The sequence below is a fragment of the Aegilops tauschii genome, chromosome 3 (genome assembly GCF_002575655.3).
Source record: "Aegilops tauschii subsp. strangulata cultivar AL8/78 chromosome 3, Aet v6.0, whole genome shotgun sequence".
Lineage (NCBI taxonomy): Eukaryota > Viridiplantae > Streptophyta > Magnoliopsida > Poales > Poaceae > Aegilops > Aegilops tauschii.
The window spans coordinates 55,050,939-55,065,661 of record NC_053037.3 but is presented as its reverse complement, the minus strand read 5'-3'; positions in this window follow the sequence as shown (position 1 = coordinate 55,065,661).

Below are 14,723 nucleotides of genomic sequence, written 5' to 3'. Positions count from 1 at the left end.
ACATCAGCAATTTAGATATTGTTTTTACATCATAATGAGTTATTACATCACTGGGTGAAAGAACCGTGGACTAGTTTCAAGTGGATGGACATCCACTTGAAACTAATCTGCGGTTCTTTCACGCAATGATATAATAAATATCATCATCATCATATCATTAACAACTTATCATCATAATACATCATTGTCATATAACACCTCCTCATGATCATCGTTTTCATCGATGAGACATCACATAGCAAGTTGGTCACTAGTCATAATCACAACTACTCCTCATCATCAACTCTAACACATTGTCTTAGGACCTACTACATTCTCTTAGGACCTACTATATTCTCTAAGGTAAAATAGCAAAAAACAAGATAGCCCCTGGCTCTCCATTATGGAGAATGCAGATTATCCCGTCTCCAATTCTTGCTTTTCGCTTAATGTTGCTTCCAAGAACCTCCTTATGAATGTCCAAACATTTTTTCCATTCTTTGATTAGCATGTGTTCACCGGTTTCAGAAATCCGATATGCACAGGTGAGATCTGTAGGATGACCTGGCTGTAAGTTCAGAACTTTAAGGCGACCATTCTGATACATCAGATGACGCACACAATCCATCGGGATTTTCTGTTGAAAAACATAGTAATAACTTCATAGTTTGCAATGATGTACTAGTTTTAGAAGTATGCAAAAGATGCACGGATGTCGTAATAGTAAAAAACCTTACCAGGGTATCTCCATAGAAGTTATCATGGTTCAACACGTGCACTAGTGGCACGTATTCACCATAATTTGGAGGAGTTTGATAATAGGTATTGTAATTCTCAAAGAAAGTAAAAAATGCGATCAGATGATTTTCCTTATAAGTTAATTCGGAGCCATCGGTGTAGTGGGTTTTGTCTACCATCTTTCACACATTCTTTGAAGAATGAAAATAAGCTGTCAATGGAAATAAGTTGTCAACTATTTTGAAATAAACAATATAAATTATTTAATAACTATGTTTGAGAAACTCACATAGCGGTAGAATCGGAAGCGTATCAACAAGGACCCAAATGTCCATATTGTTTTGCTCGATGTCAGGATCACCAAGATCCATGGTGACAATCATACCCTCGTAAAAATCATACATTTTGCAAAGTGCTTCCCAATTTTGGCAACCAAAATGGGTTACGCTCTGAGAATTGTACAGATTTACTTCAAAATCCATATCATGATGGGTCCTTAGGTGTATTTTCTTTGTTTCAAAATTTTCATGGTCTTCAAAACCCATCCTCTCCAAGACAGAGCGTCTTGCATGGCATGGGATAAGCTAATCGAATTGTAAAAGATGAAAATTAGACGTTGAAATAGTTGAAGTCGTGCTTAATTACCAAAAAAACACTTTCGTCGTTGCGTACCGTTTCAACGTCGAAGGTCTCCTCGAGCTTAATGCTGAAGCACCGATCATCGTCCAGGTGAGGGCACCTGTCGCACAGACCTCGATCGTCGTGGCACCAGCTGCACTCCCCTGGGAGACTTTCGTCATCCGAGTACGACATTTCCTACGTTCATAATTCAAAGATTAAACTTGTACAATTAAATATATGTACTAAAAACCTAAATTAGATCATTATTTTTTGAGAAAATCCAGGCCACTCGATATTTCCTACATATTCTAGCACAAGTCATGCCAGAATTCACGAAAAAATCCGGCATGACCTTTGCTAAAAAAGGACATATCGAGCGCCTGAAATTTGCCGGAACGGAAATTAATCAATACTCCGGCAAAACATAGGCCACTTGGAGGTGTAACCTGAACATGACCGGCCACTTGGGCAACCACATATCCTATTTGAGCAACATAGGATATACATATTTTTATCTACATCATATATATCTTATAGGACTCATATTGACATGGAGATTTGGCTGGTCTCAGCTCGAGGTCGAAGGGGGTCGGTGATGGGGACGACGACGGGGATGATGGAGGGGCTCCTTGATTTCTGCAAAAGCAAAAACCCTATAAGTTATCACTAATACATCCTGAATAATTGCTTAAACTAAAAAATTAACAACAAATATGACATGTTCAACTAGTTCTATTAATTCAACTAGTTCTTACTAAATATAAACTTACTATAAATAGAAAAAACTAGTTCTTTCTAAAAATAAAGTAGTTCAACTAGTTATATTAATTTTCTTACTAAAAATACATTAGTTCTATTAATTCAACTAGTTGAACTAGTTTATTAATTTACTTACTAAACCAGTTCAACTAAAACTAAACTAGTTCAACTAAAACTAAACTAATTCTATTAATTCAACTAGTTCTTACTAAATATAAACTTACTATAAATAGAAAAAAAACTAGTACATCTACTACTACTAATTAACATCTACTACTACATCTACTACTAATTACCATCACTACTACTAATTAACATCCACTACTACTAAAAATCATTATCTATGAACCCTAAATTAACATCTACTACTGCTAAAAAAATATCTACTAACTAAGCAAAGAGAGAGGGGGTGGGGGAGGGGTGGGGGCTTACAGAGAGGGGAGAGACGGTGGCGGGGAGGTGCTCAGCGACGGAGGTAGGGGGTCCAGGGCGGGCTCGGGATCAGGAGGCAGCGGGCTCGGGCGGCGGCGGTGAGGTCGAGGGCGGCGGCAGTGAGGTCTATGGCGGCGACGGTGTGGTCGAGAGCGGCGGCGGGCGGTGGCGGTGAGGTTGAGGGCGGGCTCGGGTGGCGGCGGTGAGGGCAGGCTCGGGCTCGGGCGGTGGCGGTGAGGTTGAGGGCGGGCTCGGGCGGCGGCGGTGAGGGCAGGCTCGGGCTCGGGCGGCGGCAACAGGGGAGTAGGGGAAAGGGGGGCAAAGGAGGACTTAGAGAAATTTTGAGCCGGGGGGTGGTTAAGTTGAACTAGCAGTAGCGCTCATAAGGAAACACGCTATAGCTAACATATCTATAGCGCGTTTTGGAGAAAAGCGCTACTGCTAATGGAAGCAGTTATTTCTTTTGTTTATCCCAATATCAGTAACGCTTTGTCCTAAAAAACGCTATAAGTCTAACCAATGTAAAAACATCAAAAATATACATTGGTCATCATTGATCTTTTTGTGTAGAATCTAAATAGTCAACATGAATCCTCACTGTACCTGTATAGGTACAGGTGAGGATTCATATTGCAGCCACAAATCCTACACATTAAGTTCAATGAAGACCAAGTGCTCAAGATAGGTTGAGAAGTAACTTATTTAAGGTGGTAAACACCTTGTTCGCTTAGCAGTATGGGACTAAACTTAATTAGTTGCGGTGATACTTAGCAGCAGTGAGTTTTGAAGAAAAACGCTGCTACTAAGTACTTTAGCAGTAGCGCGTCCCACGGAAGGGCTCTACTACTATATCTAGCCTGGGGGCAACACCGTGGCAATTATAGTAGTAGCGCTCGTTTCACCTGGAGTGCTACTGCTACTGAGATATTAGTAGCGCTGTTTACTAAAGCTCGCTACTGCTAATTAGCAGTAGCATCTGTTTTTAGACCACGCTGCTGCTAAGATGCTATGTATAAGGTTTTCTCTAGTAGTGTCAATATGGCTTTCTTGCACTTACTCATCATTAAACTTTACTTATTCTACCTCACTGCATTATCTTTGATTAACTCATAATTTATATGAAAATCCCATTTAGCAAAAAGAACTATCATTATTTATAATAGCAATATCATTAAGTCAAACTCTATTCTACTAGACCAAACTAGTCCATGCATTCAACCAGTAACTTAAGCAAGCATTTCAAGCATGACAAAGTAACTAGCATTAAACCATATTTATTTACCAAATTTTAAATGCATGAAAAAGAACTAATATTTAAGTATGAAAATCATAGATATTGAAATGACACCATCCAAATGCTGGTGTGGCTTGCCTTAGTGCAAAGGAGGGTCACACTCCTCCTGGTTATCTTCAAGAAAAGTCTCTCCCTCAGAAAATATTTAAAAACCACAAAACAAAATATCAACAACCAATCTGAAAATCACCAAAAATTCTAAACAGCAAGGAAAATTCCACACTTTGGTGTGCTGCTAGAGCTCTCTGAAACAAACACAATGCAAAAAGAATCAACTCATTTGGAATTATAGGCTAAAAGTTATCACTGGTCAAAGTTGTGGTCAAAATTTTGAATTAAAGGGAAAACCTGGGGGTGATGTCGATGGCGTAAAGGCAGAATACGCTTCCACTTGTACCGCTTCGGGTGTGAGTGGAGAGGCTGACAACGGGCCCCACTAGTCAGGAGATAGAGGGGGCGAGAAGAAACAAAGCACGGTGGTGCTCCGCCGGAGCCCACGCCGGCGAGGAGTGGTTCTTGGGCGAAACCAAAGGGCTAGAAATGGAGAGGGGGTCACGGCGCACCTGCCTGTACCCGTGGCTCATCCGGGGATGACCAGAGCTGGTCGCAATCGAGCTCACAAGCTGCGGTGGCGGTCGGGATTTGCCAGAGAGGAAGAAGGCGGATGCGAGGGGCGACTCCAGGGGCTCTACTGCTTCCAGGCGACACCGGTGGACCTCCAGTGATGCGCCTGAGGGGTTGGTTAAGTTCGAGGGGCTCTAGAGCAGGGTGGATGGGCTGCGGGGATCGCGAGCAAGCTCTGGTCGTGGTCTGCGGCCAGAGGCCTGCCCGGCCGGGCTGCGGCTATGCTACGTGGTCGTGGTGGTTGAGAGGTGCGGTGTGAGGCTTCGGGGCGGAGGGAGGGGCTCTATATATAGCCGAAGTAGGAGGGGGTTACGTGGCACCGCCGGAGCTCTCTGGAAGGTGGCGAGCGACGACGAAGGGCGCCAGGGAGAGGGGGAAAGAGCTCAGCAATCACGCAGAAGCTGTCCACGCTCGTGGACGAGCACGGGAAGCAGGGGGGAAGAAGACGGGGGCACGGGCGCACTGTGGCTTTTGGCCGCGACATTGCCGTGCTTGCTGCGGCGTCTCCGGTGTCAGCGAGCGCCAGGGAGAGGTCAAGGGTGAACAGTCGAGGCTTGTGGCACAGCGCGGCAGTCGTCGGCGAGCTCTGGCTCGAGCACGCGCTGAACAGAAGCACTGGCGCGACGCAGAGCGCGTCAAACGCATGCCAGAGCCCGTGTCCACACGCGGTCACCACACTGGCATGGTCAAAACGACGCCGACGCTTGGCCAAACCTTGTGGGCTGTAGTTCGTGTAGTGTTAGGTCTTGGGAGGTTGAGAACTCACTGCCAGGCCGACCAGATGTGACTCAAGCTTGCTGGCAAGTTTCTGGTCAGAAATTTGGTCACCTATTTTGGAGGGCTTATAGAAGGCCATTAGGGCTGATCTCCTGGGGTTAAGGTTTACTTAGCAGGGTAATGAGGCTCAAGAAAAATGAGCTCCATAGGACCAAGGAAAAATACACTTGCTGAGCAAAGTGCATTTTTGGGCCAGAAGAGAAATGATTTTCTGTAGCAAAAATATTACAAAAAGTCATGCAATATTTTTGCTTGGGGAGGTGGGCCAAGGTTCAATGAATATTCAGGAATTATTTCAAGATTTTTGGAGCAATAAGAATGAGGGTTGCTTTGGAGCACTAGTTTCTGGAATGAGTTTCAGAAGAGAAATTGAATATTTTTCTTTTATGAAAAATATTCATTGGGGCATTTTGTGATTTTTCAGAGAAATGAGATTGAATGAGAGGTAGAATGGGTCACTTGGGTAAAAGTCAAGGGCATGCCCATATGATAAGTCCATTTGAATTGATTCCAAAAACTCAAATCCAAGGCAAGGGCAAAATCAAGTCTGGAAAAAGAGAGAAGGCAAAATCTAGGTTGTCACAAACCTCCCCCACTTAGGATGAATCTCGTCCTCGAGATACGGTTGCTTGGGAAAACAATTCTGGGTAGGTAGTCCTTAAAAATTCCTCTCTTCCTCGGTGTGATGCTCCCATTGAACCTTGTAAAACCTTACCACTTTGCTGCGAGTGACTCTTTCTGTCTCATCCAATATTCTAATCGGTTTTTCATCATATGTTAAATCCTTAGCCAGTTCTATATCTGCTATATCAGTCCTTTTCTCCGGTGGTGAGATACATCTCCTTAGCTGTGAGACATGAAACACATTGTGTACCTCTGACAGTTCTGGTGGCAATTCCAACTGATAGGCAACTATTCCGACTTTGGTCATGACTAGAAACGGACCAATATATCTGGGTGCCAATTTCCTCGGGTCTGAAATCTCTTAACTCCTTTCATAGGGGTGACTCAGAGATACACGTGTTCTCCGGGTTCGAAGTTGATCTGGTGGTGTTTTGCATCAGAATAACTCTTCTGTCATGACTTGGCCAACTGCAGTCTGTCTCGGATCTCCTTGACTTGCTTCTCAGCTTCGATCATCAAATCAGTCCCGAAAATATGGTTGTCTCTGGTTTGAGACTAGTTTAGTGGAGTGCGGCACTTACGGCCATACACGGCTTCATAGGGTGACATCTTTAAGCTGGTCTGGAAACTGTTGTTGTAGGAAAACTCGGCGTACGGCAGACAGTCTTCCCACTTGGATCCTTGAGCCAACTCACATGCTTGGAGCATATCTTTGAGTATTTGATTTACTCACTCAGTCTGTCCATCTATCTAGGGATGATAAGTTGTGCTGTATTTCAGGGCAGGCCCCAAGGATTGACGTAGACAGGACCAAAAGGCTGAAGTGAAGAGAGATCCTCTATCTGAGGTGATGGTCTCTGGCACTCCATGCAGACTGACGATCCTAGACACATACAATTGTGCAAATTGATCAGCACGGTAGGTGGTCCAGATGGGAAGGAAGTGGGCTACCTTCCTTAATGTGTCCACTATGACCCATATTGCGTCATTCCCTTGGTGAGTCCTTGGTAAACTGGTGATGAAATCCATGCAGACATCGTCCAATTTCCATTGCGATACGAGTAAGGGTTGAAGGAGTCCGGCGGGTTTTTGGTGTTCTGCCTTTACCTTGTTGTATATATCACAACAAGCCACAAAGTAAGAGATGTCTTTCTTCATTCCATCCCACCAGAATACCTGACGAAGGTCTTGGGTGCATTTTGGTGCCACCTGGGTGAATTGAGTACGACGATTTGTGTGCTTCCGCCAATATCTTCTTTCTCAGACTTTCTTGGTTGGGTACGCAAATCCTTCCTCGAAACCTTAGCGTACCTTGCAGAGCTTTAGAGAAATCATGTCGTTGTCCTTCTTCCATACGCTTGGCATATAATTGCAATGATTTGTCATCTCCTTGAGCGCTGCGAATTTCTTCCTCGAGGGTAGGAGTAAATTCCAATATGCTGGCAAGACTGGCATCCACGATTACCAAATTGAGCTGAGAAATTTCTTCACAAAGTTCAGGAGGCAAAGAATCCATTAGAACATTCAGGCTGGTAGGCTTGCGGCTGAGGGCATCAGCAACCACATTAGCTTTAACCGCGTGATAATTTATCCCGAGGTCGTAATCCCTAACCAACTCGAGCCATCTTCGCTGACGAAGGTTTAAATCGGGTTGAGTGAAGATATACTTGAGACTCTTGTGGTCGGTAAATATCTGGCACCTTTTTCGAATAAGATAGTGCCTCCAAATTTTCAAAGCATGCACCACCGCGGCCAATTCCAAATCATGAGTGGGATAATTTCATTCCTGCGGCCGTAGTTGTCGGGATGCATAGGACACAACCTTGCCATCTTGCATAAGTACACATCCAAGGCCTTTTCTGTAGGCGTCGCAGTAGACATCAAAACTGCGGTAGATGTCGGGAAGAGTCAATACTGGTGCTGACGTCAGTCTGGTTTTTAACTAATTGAAACTCCTTTCGCAGTCCTCAGTCCATTCAAACTTCTTATCCTTCTATAGGATCTCTGTCATCGGCTTGGCAATCTTAGAGAATCCTTCAACAAAACGGCGATAATACCCGGCTAGTCCAAGGAAACTCCGGATTTCTGAGACTGTCATGGGTGCGGCCCAATCAAGAACATCTTTCACCTTACTTGGATCCACGGCTATTCCTTCTGCTGAGAGAACATGCCCTAAAAACCCAACTTGCTTGAGCCAAAATTCACATTTGCTGAACTTTGGGTAAAGCTGATGGTCGCGGAGCCTTTGCAAAATTGCTCGGAGGTGGTCCTTGTGTTCTTCTTCACTTTTTGAGTAAATGAGGATGTCATCGATGAACACCACCACAATTTTGTGCAAGAAATCCATAAACACCTTATTCATCATATGCATGAAGAAGGTAGGGATGTTGGTGAGACCGAAGGACATAATGGTATATTCATAAAGACCATACCGAGTGGTGAACACGGTCTTGGGAATATCTTCCTTCTTGATTTTGAATTAATGATATCCGGTCCTCAAATCAACCTTGGAGAATACTTTGGCCCCACTGAGTTGATCAAATAAATCATCAATCTTTGGTAGTGGATACTTGTTTTTGATGGTGACGTCATTCAGCTGTCGGTAGTCCACACACATCTGAAGACTGCCATCCTTTTTATCCACGAATATAGCGGGTGATCCCCACGGTGAAGAGCTTGGACGGATGTATCCTTTCTGCAGCATCTCATCCAGCTGTTTCTTCAATTCCACCAATTCTGATGAAGGAATGCGATAATATTTCTTGTGTATCGGTGCGGTTCCAGGCACCAAGTCAATTGCAAACTCCAGTTCTCTGTGTGGCGGCATTCCTGGTAATTCCTCGGGAAATACATCTGGATACTCACTGACCACCGGATCAATTCCACTACTTCAGTCACAGCTGTGAAAACCATATCCTTCTTGGGTATACTTCTGCGGGCATAAAAACTTATGCTGCGACCTTCCTGACTTGCCATGGTAACTTCTCTGGTCGCACAGTTGATGCATACTTGGTATTGGGTTAACCAATTCATTCCCCGAATAATATCCAATTTGTCAGATTCGATGACTATCAGGGATGTTGGAAACTTGACTCCATTGATATCAATCTCCAAATTACGGCAGACAAGATTGCTTTGGAGCACCGATCCCGGGGATTGGACCATCATACTCTTTCCCAAAATTGAGCAAGGAAATTTGTTTTGGGCAACAAAACTCCACGAAATAAAAGAGTGGGAAGCCCGAGAGTCAAATAAAATTATTGCAGGTATGCTATTAACAGGAAACATACCAATGACGACTTCCGGGTCTTCTTGGGCTTCGTCGGCGGATATGTGATGGATTTGACCTTGGATGGCCCTCGGGACGGAATATGGCTCTAGGTGGTTGACTTGCGGACAGAATGGAGCTGTTGGCTTGCTTTTCTTAGGGCACTGTCTGGCATAATGTCCGGTTTGTCCACATCATAGAGAGAATAGCGGGCCAAATGGTTGAACTTATTCAGGTACTCACTCACTGACAAGCTTCCTTGAGTGAGAGCGAGCTTGATTTTCATAATTCCGGCGGGAATATGATACTTGCGGAAATGATCCTTGAATTTAGTCCAAGTAATTTCCTCGTCCGTGGGCCACATGGCCTTAGCATTATCCCACCATATAGCGGCAGCTCCTTCGAGATAATGTGTTGCCAAGGGAACCTTGTCTCCTTCTTCAATGCGAGCAATTTCCAGTTTCTTCTCAATAGTCCTTAACCAATCATCGGCTTCCAATGGATCAATAACTTGACTGAAACTGGGAGGCTTGGTTCTCTGAAAATCTGATAGCTTGGAGTAATGACCATTCTGAATTCTATTCTGTCCAACCATAACTTGCACACTTTTTAATAGTTCCATCAGATCGTTGCTCCTTCTTTCTTCAAACATTCGCATGATTTGCTCAGGGGAAGGCGGATGTAGCGGTGGAGACGGAAGTGGCTGGTATGGCTCGGGGGAATGTCCTGCCTGTCTTGGGGAGCGACGAACAGGGACATCCTCACAAGCTTGGTTGCTGCTGCCTCCCCGCATCATCCTATTATTTATTTTCCCAATACACAACAACCGCGATGAGAAATATAAAAGAATGGGAGGAAAGCCAATGACAATCCTAGAAGAAAACAACGAAAGGAAAGCAAGGCAAATAAAAAGGTTCCAACATAATTATACATAGACTCAACATAAGAGGTAAACATCATGACGGGTTCACTACCCTTATACACGAAACTAAGCAGCATAACACGTACGACTACATCCATACATCATACTCATGACGAAGGTGGTACTCTACCGATCTACTGCTCGGCTGGCGCTGCTGCGGGCTCCTCTCCTGAGCCGGACTCAGATCCTGAACTGATAGTGGAGACCTCCGGGTTAAAAGAGACGCGACGGTGCTACCTCTAGGACTCTCCCTCAGGGGCAGGTGCGGGATGGGATCTAAGCATAGGAGCTGCAGGAGTAGCGACAACGGAAGCTCACGCAGCAGGAGCACTTCGAGGGGTCACTGCCAAAGGGTTAGTGGTACCCTGAGAGGTCACCAGGGTAACAGAGGCTGGAGGAACGTATGGAGTGAAACCGACAGTAGGTAGAGTGTTCCTATTCCGAGCGGCGGCAAGGGCTATCCAGACTCGGGTTAGCTCTCGAGCTAACTCGTAGATCAGGAGATAACTGGCAGTGATATAACGACAAAGGTGGCTAGAAGGACGATCGTACGCCGGATCAATAAAAGGAAAGCGGATACACCCATTCTCGTGCAGAGATGGGTAGTAAAAGAAACCTGGGTGGGTGTGCATGCAAACCTCGTTGTAGCGCAAGTGTACAAGAGCTTCGATCGCAGCAAACTGGACCGCCTCGGATGGCATAGAAGCGAGTCCACCCTTAGAAGAACGAGTGTAAGCATCGGAAGGGGAACTGTGGTGTAGAGTGACCTCAACATAGTACTCATACAATGAACCAGACAGATGCTCCCGATACATCTGATACACTGGATCAACACCCTCCGGTAGAGTCGTCGCCACACGTTCTGAAGCAGGTGCGGTGATGTGTACGGAGCTGGCTCAGGATGGTACAAGATCGGAAGTGGAGCCATCTACACTCACAACCATCAGACGGTTAGTAATAACAACAGATAATCGTGCATGCAATGTAGCAATCAATCTCTATGACTACCAGCACGCAAACGAAACCATCTACCATTCCACTAACGCACTTATGGTCTAGCGTGTCCTACAATCAGCGCCGCTCTGATACCAAGCGTTGTGGCACCCCAGGTTCAGAGCAACCGATTTTTCTTCAATTGCCAGCCCAGAGATCAAGTCTTCTGGCAACACACAACAACATGGTACAGAAACAAACGCTTTATTGATGCTAGCGGATGCATAAGTCTGATATTACATCGAGGTAAGAGGCCAAGCGGCACACACGGTGCGGCTGAACAGTGTGTACATTATTTAATGAACATGAAGGTGCCTCCATCACATGAACTACGCAGCAGCGGAATGGCGACGAAGTGGAACTCCATGGCACAGGGGCACCGACGTGGACACGGCCTAGATGAGGGAAGCTCTCCGATGCGATACGACTTGCCTGAAATCTGGCATGACATGCTAGTTCAGTACATTGAATGTACTTGCAAGCTCACAACAAACATAAGCACGATGACAAACAATATCATGACAATTATTCTGGTTAATGCATAGCAAGTGCACCGAGTCCCTCGGACAAGCTTACCACACGGGTTACCTCGTAACCGAACGGTGATCATACCCGGATCACAACTGAAGCCAATCACTCACGATCAGCACATGATCTCTCGACTCATCACAAAGCCAGTGCCAACAATAAATATTTAGTGTGCAAGATTAATTATAAATGTTGATCCATGGTGTGACCTACTTCCGAGTTGTGTCCATAACCAAGGAAGCGGCTATCGATAGATTGAATACACTCTAAAGAGGGAGCGCTCTTTGCCCACACCACAGAACCCATGGCCTCGCACTCCCATTCGGGTGGACCAACGGCGTTTCGACGAAACCCTCCCCTTGCCATGACACTCTCCCGGACACTCCGACCCACTCCCTCTCAGGGCTAAGTCATGGGTGACCCCGTGCCTACCAAAGGCATCAACGGCCACCGTCGTGACAAAAACGGTCCCAAATGGGGACAAGGTACCATAAAAACAAACAGGCACACACGGTTATGTCTGCTTACCGGGCTAGGGTCCCGCACGCCCATAACCTTCCCTGGTTGGAGGCACCCGCGAGAGGCACGACAAAGGACCGAATCAAGACCCCCCATAAAGGTAAATGTGGTCACATTGAGGAAAACCCGATTCAGTGTCACCATGACTTGATCAACGTTATATTCAAGTTGGATTATTATCAAGTTTAACTTGAAGAAAAAACTATTCCAAGTCATATGATGCCATGATCATGCAACTAATCGATATGCAAAGCATCCAACTCACAAGAACGGATCAACCTTATCAACATGACTTTCTTGCACTTACTCGTCATTAAACTTTACTGGTTCTACCTCACTACATTATCTTTGATTAACTCATAATTTATATGAAAATCCCATTTAGCAAAAAGAACTAACATTATTTATAATAGCAATATCATTAAGTCAAATTCTATTCTACTAGACCAAACTAGTCCATGCATTCAACCAGTAACTTAAGCAAGCATTCCAAGCATGATAAAGTAACTAGCACTAAACCATATTTATTTACCAAATTTTAAATGCATGAAAAAGAACTAATATTTAAGTATGAAAATCATAGATATTGAAATGACACCATCAAAATGTTGGTGTGGCTTGCCTTAGTGCAGAGGAGGGTCACACTCCTCCTAGTTATCTTCAAGACAAGTCTCTCCCTCTGAAAATATTTAAAAACAACAAAGAAATATCAAGACCAATCGGAAAATCACCAGAAATTCAAGACAGCAATGAAAATTCCACACTTTGGTGTGCTACTAGAGCTCTCTGAAACAAACACAATGCAAAAAAGAATCAACTCATTTGGACTTATAGGCTAAAAGTTATCACTGGTCAAAGTTGTAGTCAAATTTTTGAATTAAATTAAATTAAATGGAAAACCTGGGGGTGACGTCGATGGCGTAAAGGCAGAATACGCCTCCACTCGTACCGCTTCGGGTGCCAGTGGAGAGGCTGACAACGGGCCCCACCAGTCAGGAGAGAGAGGGGGAGAGAGGAAACAAAGCACGGTGGTGCTCCGCCGGAGCTCACGACGGCGAGGAGTGGTTCTTGTGCGAAACCAGAGGGATACAAATGGAGAGGGGGTCACGGCGCACTTGCCTGTACCCGTGGCTCGTTGGGGGATGACTAGAGCTACTCGCAATTGAGCTCGCAAGCGGCGGTGGCGGTCGAGATTTTCCAGAGAGGAAGAAGGCTATGGCGAGGGTCGACTCCAGGGGCTCTACTGCTTCCAGGCGACACAAGTGGACCTCCAATGATGTGCCTGAGGGATTGGTTGAGTTCGAGGGGCTCTGGAGCAGGGTAGCTGGGCTGCGGGGATCACCGGCGAGCTCTAGTCATGGTCGGCGGCCAGAGGCCTGCCCGACCGGGCTGCGGCTATGCTACGTGGTCGTGCTGGTTGAGAGGTGCGGTGTGAGGCTTCGAGGCGGAGGGAGGGGCTCTATATATAGCCGGAGTAGGAGGGGGCTATGTGGCGCCGCCGGAGCTCTCTGGAAGCCGGCGAGCGACGACGAAGGGTGCCAGGGAGAGGGGGAAAGAGCTCAGCGATCACGCGGAAGTTGTCCACACTCGCGGACAAGCACAGGAAGCAGGGGGAGAAGAAGACAGGGGCACGGGCGCACTGTGGCTTTTGGCCGCGACGTGTCCGTGCTTGCTGCGGCATCTCACTACTAGGAAAAGGGCTATAGCTAATATGGACATTAATGGCGCACCACACATGTGGTGCGCCACTGCTATATAGTAGTGGCGCACCATGTGTAGGTGCGCCATTAGTGTCCATATCACTAATGGCGCACCACACCCGCGGTGCGCCACTACTAACAATTTTTTTTTTCCAAAACTAGTAATGGCGCACCAGGGTATAGTGCGCCATTACTAGTTTTAACTATTAATGGCGCTCCACACACTCTGTGCGCCACTACTAACAAATTTATTTTTTACTTTTTTTTCAAAACTAGTAATGGCGCACCACGTAACAGGTGCGCCATTAGTAACTAGGGTTACTAATGGCGCGTTGTTAGGTTGTGCGCCATTGGTAACCTGAGAGCAGTTAGATATTTTGGACAGCCACCTACCACACTCACTTTCCCCACTTCATTCTCTCCACCTCCTCCTCCAAGCTTGTCTCGGTTGCCTCCTCCTCCTCACCTCATTTGCACCATAGATTCACCGAAATTAAGTGGTTAAATTTCCATTTTTGATAGGTAAGTAAGGGGAAAGCTTTCTTTATGTTGTAGATCTACTTTTTTCTCCCTCCAACAACGTGCACATGCACTTTTTATGGCCTAGCTAGATCTACATATGTTTGTGGCGTTGCATATGTTTGTGGTGTTGCATATGTTTGTGTTTGCAGGTACCGGTATTTGAAATGCGATAGTTGCCAATATTTTGCCGGAATGTTGATTCATTTCCGTTTCAGCGAGAATTTGGCACTATGCATTCTTTTTGGTCCTATTTTTAGGCAAAGTCATGCCAAATTTTTTTTTGGTTCTAAAATATCGTTTTGCTCTACCCCGCAGGCGACCATGGTCCGCACGATGACCGAAGGCATCGTGAATAGGTTTTTGAGCTCCGCGAAGGCCGAGATGCTTCAAAAGAACGAGACAGAGATAAGATGTCCGTGTCGA